Here is a 16,971-nt window from a genome sequence, read left to right as displayed (position 1 = left end):
CATTGAGGCTTGAAATAAGAAAATCCCAAGTCTGTCAAGCTCAGTGTTGAAACCCTAGAGGAAATAACATTGACAACATTTCTTACTTAACCAGAAAGTCACTTCAAACACGGTGTTCTATCTGTGAGAAGTGATTCTAGATGATGTGTCATTAACTGGCGGCTTCAATCCACTCCTGAGTAAGCAATCACTAAAGTAATCCACCCACTGGACTGGTATGAAATAACGGTCAACTCCATGACCTACAAATTGCCATATGCTGAATGGTTTTCTAGAGAATCGTAAGTAAATTTAATCAGCTCAAGTTAACCTGATCAGACATCACGTTCAATGTTCACTTTTAAGGGATTTACTGTGCATTGAAGGGAATCTGTCAGCAAGATTTCACCCTTAAAACTTTTCATATGCACACGTAGATCTTTAACCCCTTTCTGCCAATGGACATACTATCCCCGTCCAAGTGGGGTGGGCCCTACTTCCCAAGGACGGAATAGTACGTCCAGCGCGATCGGCCGCGCTCACGGGGGGAGCGCGGCCGGGTGTCAGCTGCCTATCGCAGCTGACATCTAGCACTATGTGCCAGGAGCGGTCACGGACCGCCCCCGGCACACTAACCCCCGGCACACGATGATCGCGGTGTGCCGGCGGTACAGGGAAGCATCGCGCAGGGAGGGGGCTCCCTGCGGGCTTCAATGAGACCCCCGCAGCAACGCGATGTGATCGCGTTGCTTCGAGGGTCTGCTCACCTCCCTCCCTGCTCCAGGCCCGGATCCAAGATGGCCGCGGCATCCGGGTCCTGCAGGGAGGGAGGTGGCTTCACAGAGCCTGCTCAGAGCAGGCACTGTGAAGCCTGCAGTGCTGCAAGTCAGATCGGTGATCTGACAGAGTGCTGTGCACACTGTCAGATCACCGATCTGTGATGTCCCCCCCTGGGACAAAGTAAAAAAAAATTTAAAAAAAATTTCCACACGTGTAAAAAAAAATAAAAGAAAAAAATTCCTAAATAATGAAAAAAAAATATACATATTATTCCCATAAATTCATTTCTTTATCTAAATAAAAAAACAAACAATAAAAGTACACATATTTAGTATCGCCGCGTCCATAACGACCCCACCTATAAAACTACATCACTAGTTTACCACTTCAGTAAACACCGTAAGAAAAAGAGGCAAAAAACAACGCTTTATCATACCACCGAACAAAAAGTGGAATAACGCGCGATCAAAAAGACATATATAAATAACCATGGTACTGTTGAAAGCGTCATCCTGTCCCGCAAAAAAACGAGCCGCCATACAGCATCATCAGCAAAAAAATAAAAAAGTTATAGTTCTCAGAATAAAGCGATGCAAAAATAATTATTTTTTCTATAAAATAGTTTTTATCGTATAAAAGCGCCAAAACACAAAAAAATGATATAAATGAGGTATCGCTGTAATCGTACTGACCCGAAGAATAAAACTGCTTCATCAATTGTATCAAACGCGGAACGGTATAAACGCATCCCCCAAAAGAAATTCATGAATAGCTGGTTTTTGGTCATTCTACCTCACAAAAATCGGAATAAAAAGCGATCAAAAAATGTCACGTGCCCGAAAATGTTACCAATAAAAACTTCAACTCGTCCCGCAAAAAACAAGACCTAAAATGACTTTGTGGACCAAAATATGGAAAAATTATAGCTCTCAAAATGTGATAACGCAAAAAATATTATTTGCAATAAAAAGCGTCTTTTAGTGTGTGACGGCTGCCAATCATGAAAATCCGCTAAAAAGCCCGCTATAAAAGTAAATCAAACCCCCCTTCATCACCCTCTTAGTTAGGGAAAAATTAAAAAATGTAAAAAATGTATTTATTTCCATTCTCCCGCTAGGGTTGGGGTTAGGGTTGGGGTTAGGGTTGGGGCTAGGGTTAAGGCTACAGTTAGGGTTGGGGCTAAAGTTAGGGTTAGGGTTTGGATTACATTTACGGTTGGGATTAGGGTTAGGGGTGTGTTTGGATTAGGGTTTCAGTTATAATTGGGGGGTTTCCACTGTTTAGGCATATCAGGGGCTCTCCAAACGCGACATGGCGTCCGATCTCAATTCCAGCCAATTCTGCGTTGAAAAAGTAAAACAGTGCTCCTTCCCTTCCGAGCTCTCCCGTGTGCCCAAACAGGGGTTTACCCCAACATATGGGGTATCAGCGTACTCAGGACACATTGGACAACAACTTTTGGGGTCTAATTTCTCCTGTTACCCTTGGGAAAATACAAAACTGGGGGCAAAAAAATAATTTTTGTGGGGGAAAAAAAGGATTTTTTATTTTCACGGCTCTGCGATATAAACTGTAGTGAAACACTTGGGGGTTCAAAGTTCTCACAACACATCTAGATAAGTTCCTTGGGGGGGGTCTAGTTTCCAATATGGGGTCACTTGTGGGGGGTTTCTACTGTTTAGGTACATATGGTGCTCTGCAAACGCAATGTGACGCCTGCAGACCATTCCATCTAAGTCTGCATTCCAAATGGCGCTCCTTCCCTTCCGAGCCCTCCCATGTGCCCAAACTGTGGTTCCCCCCCACATATGTGGTATCAGCGCACTCAGGACAAATTGGACAACAACTTTTGTGGTCCAATTTCTCCTGTTACCCTTGGGGAAAAAAAACTGGGGGCTAAAAAATAATTTTTGTGGGAAAACATTTTTGTTTTATTTTTACGGCTCTGCATTATAAACTTCTGTGAAGCCCTTGGTGGGTCAAAGTGCTCACCACACATCTAGATAAGTTCCTTAGGGGGTCTACTTTCCAAAATGGTGTCACTTGTGGGGGTTTCAATGTTTAGGCACATCAGTGGCTCTCCAAACGCAACATGGCGTCCCATCTCAATTCCTGTCAATTTTGCATTGAAAAATATTTAGAATTGAGTCCTCAGTGGTTGATACCTTTTAATGGCTAACTGAAAAGATGGTAACAAATTGCAAGCTTTCGAGACTACATACGTCTCCATCAGGCAAAGACTAAAACAAATTCTGAAGAATCACATATTTATGCACAAATATGTGATTCTTCAGAATTTGTTTTAGTCTTTGCCTGATGAAGAGACGTATGTAGTCTCGAAAGCTTGCAATTTGTTACCATCTTTTCAGTTAGCCATTAAAAGGTATCAACCACTGAGGACTCAATTCTAAATATTTTTCTATCTACTGGCTAACACGGTACCAAGATTATATTTCTTTCCTGTATCAATTTTGCATTGAAAAGTCAAACGGCGCTCCTTCCCTTCCGAGCTCTTCCATGCGCCCAAACAGTGGTTTACTCCCACATATGGGGTGTCAGCATACTCAGGACAAAATGTACAGCAACGTTTGGGGTCCAATTTCTTCTCTTACACTTGGGAAAATAAAAAATTGGGGGCGAAAAGATAATGTTTGTGAAAAAAACTATTTTTTATTTTTACGGTTCTGCATTATAAACTTTTGTGAAGCACTTAATGGGTCAAAGTGCTCACCACACATCTAGATAAGTTCCTTAGGGGGTCTACTTTCCAAAATGGTGTCACTTGTGGGGGGTTTCAATGTTTAGGCACATCAGTGGCTCTCCAAACGCAACATGACGTCCCATCTCAATTCCAGTCAATTTTGCATTGAAAAGTCAAATGGCGCTCCTTCGCTTCCGAGCTCTGTCATGCGCCCAAACAGTGGTTTACCCCCACATGTCGGGTATCGGCATACTCAGGACAAATTGTAGAACAACGTTTGGGGTCCACCTTCTCCTGTTACCCTTGGTAAAATAAAACAAATTGGAGCTGAAGTAAATTTTTTGTGAAAAGTTAAATGTTCATTTTTATTTAAACATTCCAAAAATTCCTGTGAAACACCTGAAGGGTTAATAAACTTCTTGAATGTGGTTTTGAGTACCTTGAGGGGTGCAGTTTTTAGAATGGTGTCACACTTGGGTATTTTCTATCATATAGACCCCTCAAAATGACTTCAAATGTGACGTGGTCCCTAAGAAAAAAAAAATAGGGGGTTGTAAAAATGAGAAATTGCTGCTCAACTTTTAACCCTTATAACTCCCTAACAAAAAAAGAAATTTGTTTCCAAAATTGTGCTGATGTAAAGTAGACATGTGGGAAATGTTACTTATTAAGTATTTTGTGTGACATATCTCTGATTTAATTGCATAAAAATTCAAAGTTGGAAAATTGCGAAATTTTCAAAATTTTGCCAAATTTCCATTTTTTTCACAAATAAACGCAGGTAATATCAAAGAAATTTTACCACTATCATGAAGTACAATATGTCTCGAGAAAACAATGTCAGAATCACCGGGATCCGTTGAAGCGTTCTAGAGTTATAACCTCATAAAGGGACAGTGGTCAGAATTGTAAAAATTGGCCCGGTCCATAACGTGCAAACCACCCTTGTGGGTAAAGGGGTTAAAAGACAAGTCCTGTAATACCTTCACGAGATCAGTCTGTTCCTCCATTACTGAGAAATCAGTATTGAATTGATGTGCAAATAAGGCTGAAGGATTATGAAAGATAAAAGCTTCTGTCACTCCAGCTCTATTCCTTGTCCAGCACCGCATCCTGCTTGTCTGATGGCTTCTATGCTCCACGACTTCAGGTAAAAGATACATCGGTCAAGCAGGAGGGTGGGGAATGGAGCTGAAGTGACAGAGGCTTCAGATCTACAAATAGTTCTTCATCCTCATTTACTTGTTAATTCAACCCCATATTTTTTAGAAATGGAGTAACGGACCGGCCATGTAAAGATATTGCTGGACTTGTTCTTGAAAGAGCTACATACACATAGCATCATTTTTTCCCCCTAAATTATTTATTACAGATTCCCTTCAATCTAACTAAAATCTTCTAGCTCCACTGGATCATAGGTTAAGCTTAGTGGACTTGTCCTCTTTTAACTTAAAAGGGTTGTCTACTACTCGGATACCACCTTCTCAATATTCCTATATTTCCCCAGTAAAATAATATCTATACTTCCCTCCGGTTCAGGTGCCATTCCAGCAGTGTCGGCACTGGTTCTCCCTGCGGCTTGCGTGACGTTGTTGTGCCATATGATCCGTTTGGCCAGTCAGAGCTGGCGTAATTTTCTCCTTCAAACAAGTGGCACATCTGGAGGAAGTCAACAGCCACATTTCCTCTGGATGTTCTAACTGCAGCAATCGTGTGACATTCTTAGCCCCAGGAGAGGCGGTGCTGATACCGCTGGAGCCGCATCGGAGGAGAGTATAGGAGTTATAATTTTAGTGGGGGAAAACACAGGGATTGAGAAGGGGGTTGTCTGGTCTGAGTAGTGGACCACCCCTTTAAAAGAAAATAATTTGTTAATTTGATTTTGGCAATTTGTTTTACTGTTTTCAGAAAATCCGTGGAGGTGACAAAATCCGCACCAACATTCAACTCCAGAAATTAGTTTCAATAAGTTTTATTAAAATACTTGGTGTTAAACAATATATAACTGTTCAGAAATTATCTCCGGGAAGATAAAATGTTCTATAGTAATAAACAAAGAATACACAATACCATACCTACACATGGGGAGACGAGACAAATACAAGGGATCAATAACACAGAAGGGAAACAAATAGGAATTCCACAGTATACAATACATTTAACATTAATATAGCTAATCATCCACGACCGCAGCATTGATAATATAAATCATTTGTACAAAACCATACATGAGGTATAATCTTAGAAGATATTAAGAGAAATGGGGATTATTCTTAGTCCAGAAACCGGTCTGCTCTGTTAGAAGCACGAGATCCAACTGTCCCCACCGCACAGACCACCCCCTCCCCGAGAATCCCAATGTCCAAATTTATCAGGGAGAGAGAGTAAGGGCCTGATTCAGTTGAACATTAGGATCCAAATCTAGCCAAGGATTCCACATCTGAAAAAAAGTGTCCCATGTGTCATCCTAGCAGCTTGAATACGCTTATAAAGTAAAATTGCATCCATCCTTTCTCTAACTAAAGGTATTGAAAGTGAAGGGGATCTCCACTTCGCTGCTATGTGGATTTTAACAGCCATACATAATAGACTCACTAATCTATGTAGACCGTTGGAGAAACCCGGATATTTTGCCCCCAGTAAAAAAACAGAAGGGTCAAGTTGGATTGCCCTGCCAAACATTCGTTCTACCATAAGTTTCACCTCTTGCCATCGATCTGATGCTACTGGACATTTCCACCAGAAATGTTTCAGCTCTCCTGTGGAGTTACAACCTGTAACCTGTACCCACCTCCTGTGGGTAAATGGTATGAAGTTTTGTCAGAACATGATATGTTCTGTGAAGGACCTTTTAACCCCTTTCTGCCATTGGACGTACTATTCCGTCCATGTGGGGTGGGCCTTAGTTCCCAAGGACGGAATAGTACGTCCAGCGCGATCAGCCGCGCTTACGGGGGGCCGATCGCGGCCGGGTGTCAGCTGACTATCGCAGCTGACATCTGGCACTATGTGTCAGGAGCGGTCACGGACCACCTCTGGCACATTAACACCCGGCACACTGCGATCAAACATGATCGCAGTGTTCCGGCGGTATAGGGAAGCATCGCGCAGGGAGGGGGCTCCCTGCGGGCTTCCCTGAGACCCTCGGAGCAACGCGATGTGATCGCGTTGCTCCGATGGTCTCCTACCTTCCTCCCTGCAGTAGGCATGGATCCAAAATGGCCGCGGGGCTGCATCCGGGTTCTGCAGGGAGGTGGCTTACAAGCGCCTGCTCAGAGCAGGCACCTGTAAGCCTGGAGCTGTGCACGTTAGATCGCTGATCTGACACAGTGCGCAGCAAAGTGTCAGATTAGCGATCTGTCGCTTTACTGTGATGTCCCCCCCTGGGGCAAAGTAAAAAAAATGTAAAAAAAAAAATCCTAAATAAATTTATTAAAAAAAAAAATATTGTTCCAATAAATACTTTCCTTTATCTAAATAATAAAAACAATTAAAAGTACACATATTTAGTATCACCGCGTCCGTAACGACCCGACCTATAAAACTGTCCCACTAGTTAGCCCCTTCAGTGAACACCGTAAAAAAAAAGGCAAAAAACAACGCTTTATTATCATACCGCCGAACAAAAAGTGGAATAACACGCGATCAAAAAGACAGATATAAATAACCATGGTACCGCTGAAAACGTCATCTTGTCCCGCAAAAAAAACGAGCCGCCATACAGCATTATCAGCGAAAAAATTAAAGTTATAGTCCTCAGAATAAAGCGATGCAGAAATAATTATTTTTTTCTATAAAATAGTTCTTATCGTAGAAAAGCGCCAAAACATAAAAAAAATAAATGAGGTATCGCTGTAATTGTACTGACCCGAAGAATAAAACTGCTTTATCCATTTTACCAAACGCGGAACGGTATAAAACGCCCTGTTAAGTTCGAAGGGCAGCGCAAACTGCGCATGCCCGAAAAAAACTTACAGCGCAGGTGTCGGGGCCGCAGCAGAACACACGGGCATCTGCTGCGTGTTGACTTCCTCAAAGTGGTTGCTGTTGCAGCTGCTGCTCCAACCACGGAAGGTCGTCTGGGAAGCGAGGGACGCACCGTGGTGGTCACTGACAAGGCGGTAAATCCGGAAGCCCCAGTGGGACGTTAATGAAGGCAGAGGAGGCGGAGCCCGGAGCACAGAGTGTTGAGTGACGGCTGGGAGGCGTTTGTGTCCAGGGGAAAATACATGCCCCCAGGACAAATTCGAGGTATCAGGGACAAATTATGAAAACGATTATTTTAGCGTTGAAAGGGACCATAACTAAAAGAACCACCTTGACAGAATGCAGCATTAGTGCTGCACAAGGTAGCTCTTTTAGTTAAAAGCGCCTGGAGGGGGGGGAGGGAGAGGGGGGGGGGTGACAGGTTCCCCTTAAGCCAAGGCAGAGGGTAAAGATCTTATCAAAATCTGCGTGCATATAATACTTACCGGAGTTGCCTTAGTGCCTTCACAATAATAAAAAAAAAATGTGTTTTATAACAACTAGAAAATGTGAGCACTAGATTCCTAATTTCTAAAACTTCTGGAAAAGTTCATCTGTTTTCTTTATTCTCCTCACCCCACCCATCTATTGTTTTCTGTCTGTTGCACTCTCCAGTTTTTCCTGTGTTTGCAGAATTTCGCTGCACTTCATCTTTCATAGTAACATAGTAACATAGTTAGTAAGGCCGAAAAAGACATTTGTCCATCCAGTTCAGCCTATATTCCATCATAATAAATACCCAGATCTACGTCCTTCTACAGAACCTAATAATTGTATGATACAATATTGTTCTGCTCCAGGAAGACATCCAGGCCTCTCTTGAACCCCTCGACTGAGTTCGCCATCACCACCTCCTCAGGCAAGCAATTCCAGATTCTCACTGCCCTAACAGTAAAGAATCCTCTTCTATGTTGGTGGAAAAACCTTCTCTCCTCCAGACGCAAAGAATGCCCCCTTGTGCCCGTCACCTTCCTTGGTATAAACAGATCCTCAGCGAGATATTTGTATTGTCCCCTTATATACTTATACATGGTTATTAGATCGCCCCTCAGTCGTCTTTTTTCTAGACTAAATAATCCTAATTTCGCTAATCTATCTGGGTATTGTAGTTCTCCCATCCCCTTTATTAATTTTGTTGCCCTCCTTTGTACTCTCTCTAGTTCCATTATATCCTTCCTGAGCACCGGTGCCCAAAACTGGACACAGTACTCCATGTTGCAGACTTGTTCCAACAACTGATCCAATTGAACTGCGACTTCATTTACTAGAAAAGAGAATACTTTATAGGAACAGAAAGCGGATATGAGTTCCCATGATGTACGTAATATATGTGGCAGCAAATGCCTCCTTTTACGAGTGTCTCATCTACATAAATTTGGTGTAGCGACTGTGCTATTTCCTTCTTGTAGATGGCTACTTATGTGATGTATGATATTCTAGTGAGACACAGAATATCGCCTAGAGGAAAAGTGGCAAAAATAGTAACCCAGAAATAGCAACACCAGTATAAAGAGGATACCCCTAAAGCGCGTTTCTCGTTTACTTCGTTGGAGGGGTTTAGTGTGAATCAAGAGAAATATTTAAATACATTAGAGGATTTGTCCTTAAGTGCTGCAGCTGTAATCAGCGTCTCTCGTCCAACGTCACAAAGCTGTGCCCCACCTTCACGAATATCAGGGCAGCGGGTATGTCTGATGTCATGTGATGCGTTACGTCGGAATCCGGAGTACTGGTCCAATAGCTGAGACACACTGCTTCGCTCTGGTGAGTGGAGGTTAAAATTACAGCAGCGAACCAAAACAAAAGCACAGGGACTTTTTATATAGAGATATTATACAATAAAGAAATGAAACAATTGTTAAATATGCAAAGCAACCATAATAATATATGCTAGTCAATAGCCATGAAACACCTAAAAGGCAAGGTGCAATAATAAAACAAAAGGTAGCAATAAACTGGGGAAAAAAAGTGAGAAAAGAAAATAAAGTGAGTAAAAAAGAGAACATAAAGGATGTTTCCCAGTTTCCCATGGGGAACCCACTAAAGTGAAAGGACTAATGCAAAGACAAGAGAGGGAACAACCTGATAACAGAATAGTCATAGAAGAAAAGGGAAAAAAATAATACCAAAAGCACGTGTGGTGACAGCGTCTTCCGGCGTCTGCGGCAGCCTTTCCCGCTCCTCGCAAAGCTCCGGTCCCAAGAATGCATTGTGGCAATGACCGGAGATGACGTAGCGGTCTCGCGAGCATCGCTAAAGGCTTGGGCTGGATCCGGGGGCCGCCGGAAGGTGAGTATATAACAATTTTTTATTTTAGTTCTTTTTTTTTTTTTAACAGGGATATGGTGCCCACATTGCTATATACTACGTGGGCTGTCTTATATACTGCATGGGATGTATTATATACTGTGTGGGCTGTGCAATATACTACGTGGGCTGTGTTATATACTGCGTGGGCTGTGCAATATACTGCGTGGGCTGTGTTATACTGCGTGGGCTGTTATACTGCGTGGGCTGTGTTATATACTACGTTTCCTGTGTCATATACTACATGGGCTGTGCTGTATACTTCATGGTTGCTGTGCTATAAAGTATGTGTCTGTGCAATTTTCTACGTGGCTACAATATACTACGTGGCTGTGCTATATACTATGTGCCTGTGTTATATACTGCGTGGGCTGTGCTATATACTACGTCGCTGTGCTATATACTACTTTGCTGTGCTATATACTACATTGCTGTGCTATATACTATGTCGCTGTGCTATATACTACATGGGCTGTGCTATATACTACGCGGCTGTGCTATATATTACGTGGCTGTGTTATATACTACGTGGCCTGTGTTATATACTGTGTAGGCTGTGCTATATACTACATAGCGGCTGTGCTATACACTACGTGGCCTGTGTTATATACTACGTGGGCTGTGCTATATCCTTCGTGGCTGCTGTGCTATAAAGTACGTGCAATTTACGTGGCTGCAATATACTGCGTGGCTGTGTTATATGCTGCGTGGCTGTGTTATATGCTGCGTGGCTGTGTTATATGCTGCGTGGCTGTGTTATATGCTACGTGGCTGTGTTATATGCTACGTGGCTGTGTTATATGCTACGTGGCTGTGTTATATGCTACGTGGCTGTGTTATATGCTACGTGGCTGTGTTATATGCTACGTGGCTGTGTTATATGCTACGTGGCTGTGTTATATGCTACGTGGCTGTGTTATATGCTACGTGGCTGTGTTATATGCTACGTGGCTGTGCTATATACTACGTGGGCTGTTATATGTTACGTGGGCTGTGAGACTCTTTCACCCGGAGCCCTCAAAAACCTGGCGCTTGCCCTGGCTTCACTGATTAGTCGCGCCCGGCCGCAAATAATCAGCGACAGACAGTCCGGCCGCCAATTGGCGCGGGATTTGAACCACGCTTCGCTAATTGGTCGCGCCTGGCCAGCCGAATCCTGTGTATTCGTTGCATTATTCTCAAATCTTCATAAATATACTACATACATATTCTAGAATACCTGAGGTGTTACAATCGGGCCACCTTCTAGTGCTTAATAATGAGTCCTAGGCAATGGTGAAAAGTGTACGTGAATTAGTATAATTTTTTTTTTTAATTAAACCTTGTCGCTTTCCTTTCTACCTCAATTTTCTCATCCCTGTCTCTAGGTTTCTCTGGAAATTTAGTCCTATGAGAAAAATAAAATAAAAACTGTGATGCCCATGTAATTTTCTCCAGTTGCTGAGTCCTGAGACTCTTATAACAAGATGGCATACACACACGGAATTCCTGAAAAACTTTGTCATGTAACATTTTACAGATTAATTAGCTACGGCAATCAAATAGACTTGGCGTGTATAATTAGCAAGTGTTGGTACTGGTGAGTAAAAGACTTTGATTCTGGAATCATTTCCACACCAAATGAGCTAAGGGGGAGGGAGTGGCGGGGGGATTTGAAATTTTATATGATACTATATATGTTCTATAGATTGATCCCCTGTATATCTCTTCCTAAGCTACAATGTAGATGGATGTATTTGGGCTTTGTACGACATATTCTAATCATACCACTCATAAAAATCAATTTGTCTATTATTCCCATGCAACTGCCATCTTTGTTAAGGCCCCTTCACATTAAGCGACGCTGCAGCGATACCGACAACGATCCGGATCGTTGCAGCGTCGCTGTTTGGTCGCTGGAGAGCTGTCACACAGACCGCTCTCCAGCGACCAACGATGCCGGTAACCAGGGTAAACATCGGGTAACTAAGCGCAGGGCCGCGCTTAGTAACCCGATGTTTACCCTGGTTACCATCCTAAAAGTAAAAAAAAACAAACACTAGATACTTACCTACCGCTGTCTGTCCTCCAGCGCTGCGCTCTGCTTCTCTGCTCTCCTCCTGTACTGGCTGTGAGCCGGAAAGCAGAGCGGTGACGTCACCGCTCTGCTTTCCGGCTCACAGCCAGTACAGGAGGAGTGCAGAGCACAGCGCTGGAGGACAGACAGCGGTAGGTAAGTATCTAGTGTTTGTTTTTTTTTACTTTTAGCATGGTAACCAGGGTAAACATCGGGTTACTAAGCGCGGCCCTGCGCTTAGTAACCCGATGTTTACCCTGGTTACCAGTGAAGACATCGCTGGATCGGTGTCACACACGCCGATCCAGCGATGTCTCCAGGGAGTCCAGCGACGAAATAAAGTTCTGGACTTTATTCAGCGACCAACGATCTCCCAGCAGGGGCCTGATCGTTGGTCGCTGTCACACAGAACGATTTCATTAACGATATCGTTGCTATGTCACAAATAGCAACGATATCGTTAACAATATCGTTATGTGTGAAGGTACCTTTAGTCTTTACGGCTACCCCACTGACCCTATGGTTAATCAGAAGTCTCAATTGCTTTTGCCTAATCCCATAAACATTGAAATAATTGTCAAAGTTTGGGGCAAAAAAAAAATCTTTAATGGAAACCATATATGTTAATGGCAGATGTGGATAAAATCATGGCGACACATTAATATTCAGAGTATCTCATGGAAGACATGGGTGGCTCACTGGGAGGCTTACGCTTGAACATCAGGCCACTCTTGAGCTTTGGTTATAACCAATACACCTGTAATTATCAATGTTATCAGTGTCTGTTTATGTTCTAGCTTTGACATTTTCTCTGGTATCACTCTATGCCATGCACTTACCATCTGCTAGCAATTGTTATATATATTGCAAATCAATAAAAAGAACTTAAAAAAAAAAGTCTAAAGGGAAATAAAGTAAAGTCTCGCTAAGCAAAGCATTTCTTTTTTGGAGGGTTTTAGTAATATTTTTCCCTGCAGCCTGACCCAAAGGATTATGTCTAAAATAATTTATTATAAACAGTGAAAGTTTTGTGTATGAAGGGTACATAACATAGTTCTGTCAAGTGTCATCAGTTTGGGCCATTAGAATCAGGAGGCTGAGGGTGGGTCTACATTTGGCTTAAACATGTCCTGTATATATATATGTGTGTGTGTGTGTGTGTGTGTGTGTGTGTATGTATGTCCGGAATTGGCATCTGCACCGTCGCAGCTACAGCCACAAAATTTTGCACAGTCACACGTCTGGACCCCGAGAGCGTCATAGGCTATGTTGTGAGGCAAAGTTTTAACCCCACGTGTTCCAATTCACCAAACAATTTTGCCCCTATCTACATAATGGGGAAAAGGTGAAAGGAAAAGTGTTGGAGGCAAATTGACAGCTGCCAGATGTGAACAAGGGAGACTTAAAGAATAAGAGCGATGGCACCAAAGAGTATATACCGTACAGTTGCTAAGGTGGGGCCCCGACATGGGATACTCACCACACACTGGGATATGAACACACAAAAAATGCGCCACACACTACCACGTGCTTGAACACATACAGTTAAGTCCATATATATTTGGACCAGGGTGGATTTGATTTAAATCTAACTGATTTAAATCACGATTTAAATCACTAGTCAGTAAGGCTTGATTTAAATCAGTGATTTAAATCAAAGTTTCTACCTAACTGAATTTGACTCCGCAGAGGTCCCAGCCTCTTCTTCACGGCAAAAATGTTACAACATGAACAGAGTTGAGAAAAAGACCTTAATCCTATTCTACAAACCTATGAATACAGAATCAACCCCTGACTCATCTTCATCACCGCACTTCTCATGATGTTGCCTCATTCGCGCCACCAGGCCTTGCATCTCTTTGTTGCATCGTTTGCATTTTGCACGCATGCCTGCCTTACCGATAGGCGAAGGAGCGTCATTAAAATATTCCCAAACTGGGTCTCTTTTACGGCCTGCTGCCATTATAAGGAAAGAATGTAATAAACCTCAAATCGTACACACAAACAGATCCAGACTTGTCTGTCTGTGGCTATGCTGCAGTATTGTGCTCAAAGTTTCACTTTCATTTTCTTGTCTGCTTGCCCTTCCTCCTCCTCACACTTAGATTCACATTCTTCTTGTGTTGTGCAGATCTATTCCACTCCAAACAATCAGAAACATATTGTCTAACTTCTTGGACTTGGCACTGAAGGGGTTGATTCTGTATTCATAGGTTTGTAGAACAATAGGATTAAGGTCTTTTTCTCAACTCTGTTCATGTTCTAACATTTTTGCCGTGAAGAAGAGGCTGGGACCTCTGCGGAGTCAAATTCAGTTTTGAGAACTGCGTAAGTAAAGCGAGCGTCTGTGATAATATAGGAGAGAAACTGCCCACTAGTCCTACAGAAACCTCTGGAAGAGCATGGCATTGTGAATGTTACACATATACAGCCTTTATTCTACTGAGTTAAACAACTCAGCTTTATCTCATGATGGAAGAACCTTTGGATGGTAAAATATTTTCCTCAAAAAGCAGTTTATTGAAAAAAATCCGATTTAAATAAAAAAAATCCGATTTAATTAACTCCTTACCGGCATCTGACGTACTATACCGTCCGATGCCGGCTCCCCTGCTTTGATGCAGGGCTCCGCGGTGAGCCCGCACCAAAGTCGGGACATGTCAGCTGTTTTGAACAGCTGACATGTGCCCGTAATAGGCGCGGGCAGAATCGCGATCTGCCCGCACCTATTAACTAGTTAAATGCCGCTGTCAAACGCAGACAGCGGCATTTAACTACCGCTTCCGGCCGGGCGGCTGGAAATGACGTCATCGCCGACCCCCGTCACATGATCGGGGGTCGGCGATGCTTGTGAATGGTAACCATAGAGGTCCTTGAGACCTCTATGGTTACTGATTGCCCGTCGCTGTGAGCGCCACCCTGTGGTCGGCGCTCACAGCACACGTGCAATTCTGCTACATAGCAGCGATCAGCAGATCGCTGCTATGTAGCAGAGCCGATCGTGCTATGCCTGCTTCTAGCCTCTCATGGAGGCTATTGAAGCATGGCAAAAGTTAAAAAAAAAAAAGTTTAAAAAAATGTGAAAAAAATAAAAAAAACATAAAAGTTTAAATCACCCCCCTTTCGCCCCAATCAAAATAAATCAATAAAAAAAATATCAAATCTACGCATATTTGGTATCGCCGCGCTCAGAATCGCCCGATCTATCAATTAAAAAAAAGTATTAACCTGATCGCTAAACAGCGTAGCGGGAAAAAAATTCGAAACGCCAGAATTACGTTTTTTTGGTCGCCGCGACATTGCATTAAAATACAATAACGGGCGATCAAAAGAACGTATCTGCACCGAAATGCTATCATTAAAAACATCATCTCGGCACGCAAAAAATAAGCCCTCAACCGACCCCAGATGATGAAAAATGGAGACGCTACGAGTATCGGAAAATGGCGCAATTTTTTTTTTTTTTTTTATAGCAAAGTTTGGAATTTTTTTTCACCACTTAGATAAAAAATAACCTAGTCATGTTTGGTGTCTATGAACTCGTAATGACCTGGAGAATCATAATGGCAGGTCAGTTTTAGCATTTAGTGAACCTAGCAAAAAAGCCAAACAAAAAACCAATGTGGGATTGCACTTTTTTTGCAATTTCACCGCACTTGGAATTTTTTTCCCGTTTTCTAGTACACGACATGCTAAAACCAATGATGTCGTTCAAAAGTACAACTCGTCCCGCAAAAAATAAGCCCTCACATGGCCAAATTGACAGAAAAATAAAAAAGTTATGGCTCTGGGAAGGAAGGGAGCGAAAAACGAACACGGAAAAACGAAAAATCCCCCGGTCATGAAGGGGTTAAAAAAAATCCGATTTTATTTTTTTTTTTTTTTTTTTTAAAAACATTGATTTTTATCCACCCTGATTTGGACAGAGACAACATTTTTCTAATTTTGGTCATAGACATGTCCCCATAAGACCTATAACTAAAAATTATCACAAGACACATTTAATGAGTGGAATAAAAATGGCCGTGAGGTTATATTTTGGGTTACATACCACTTAACCCTGCTGTTCTGTTGGTCAAAAATGACCGACTTTGAACTTCAATATTCTTTAAAATATTCAAGATGCGGCTCTGAAACCCATGGCCGACCGACCCATCCTCATTTAAGTCAATCAACCACAAGTTTCAGAACCGCATCTTGAACACCCCAAAAAATACCAAAGTTCAAAATAGGTCTCCCCAGACCGAACAGAACAGCAGGGTTAAATAAATAACAAATAACATCCATATTTCATAAGTCCAAATGTCCAAATCTCCAGAAACCAAATCCACCCAAAGATGAGTGATTTTTTTTACCCACAAATAAAACCAAACGACAGATGAACGATAACATAGAGGGAGGGAGGATGGGCTCTTCTTTTCTTCAAGCACATACGAACTAACCAGATACCGCCGACGCCCGGGTATATATAATAAAAATACGCCCGCCAAATGACCCAACAGCCAATCAAAAGCTTTAAAATTGGGCGGGCAAAAGCCAGTCAGAACCAGATCTGACTGCTTTTACACTAGCAACAGCTCCAACTTGACCTTACCATGACCCCTTCATATAGACAACTGTAGTTGTTCAGGCCTACAGTCATGGTCAAAAGTATTGACACCCCTGCAATTCTGTCAGATAATACTCTTTTTCTTCCTGAAAATGATTGCAAACACAAATTATTTGGTATTATCTTCATTTAATTTGTCTTAAATGAAAAAACACAAAAGAGAATGAAGCAAAAAGCAAAACATTGATCATTTCACACAAAACTCCAAAAATGGGCCAGACAAAATTGGCACCCTCAGCCTAATACTTGGTTGCACAACCTTTAGCCAAAATAACTGCGACCAACCGCTTCCGGTAACCATCAATGAGTTTCTTACAATGCTCTGCTGGAATTTTAGACCATTCTTCTTTGGCAAACTGCTCCGGGTCCCTGATATTTGAAGGATGCCTTCTCCAAACTGCCATTTTTAGATCTCTCCACAGGTGTTCTATGGGATTCAGGTCTGGACTCATTGCTGGCCACCTTAGAAGTCTCCAGTGCTTTCTCTCAAACCATTTTCTAGTGCTTTTTGAA

At 42.3% G+C, this 16,971-nt stretch overlaps 1 protein-coding gene across 1 annotated transcript in view; it reads left to right on the top strand.

Moving 5' to 3' along the window:
- The window catches only part of STXBP6 (syntaxin binding protein 6), a 141,297-nt gene that overhangs the window by 23,032 nt on the left and 101,294 nt on the right, over positions 1-16,971 (top strand). The gene's annotated exons all lie outside the window — the stretch shown is intronic.

This window comes from Ranitomeya imitator, chromosome 1 (assembly GCF_032444005.1).
Source record: "Ranitomeya imitator isolate aRanImi1 chromosome 1, aRanImi1.pri, whole genome shotgun sequence".
NCBI lineage: Eukaryota > Metazoa > Chordata > Amphibia > Anura > Dendrobatidae > Ranitomeya > Ranitomeya imitator.
The sequence above is the reverse complement of the archived record's forward strand: the minus strand, read 5'-3'. Positions and strand labels throughout refer to the sequence as shown.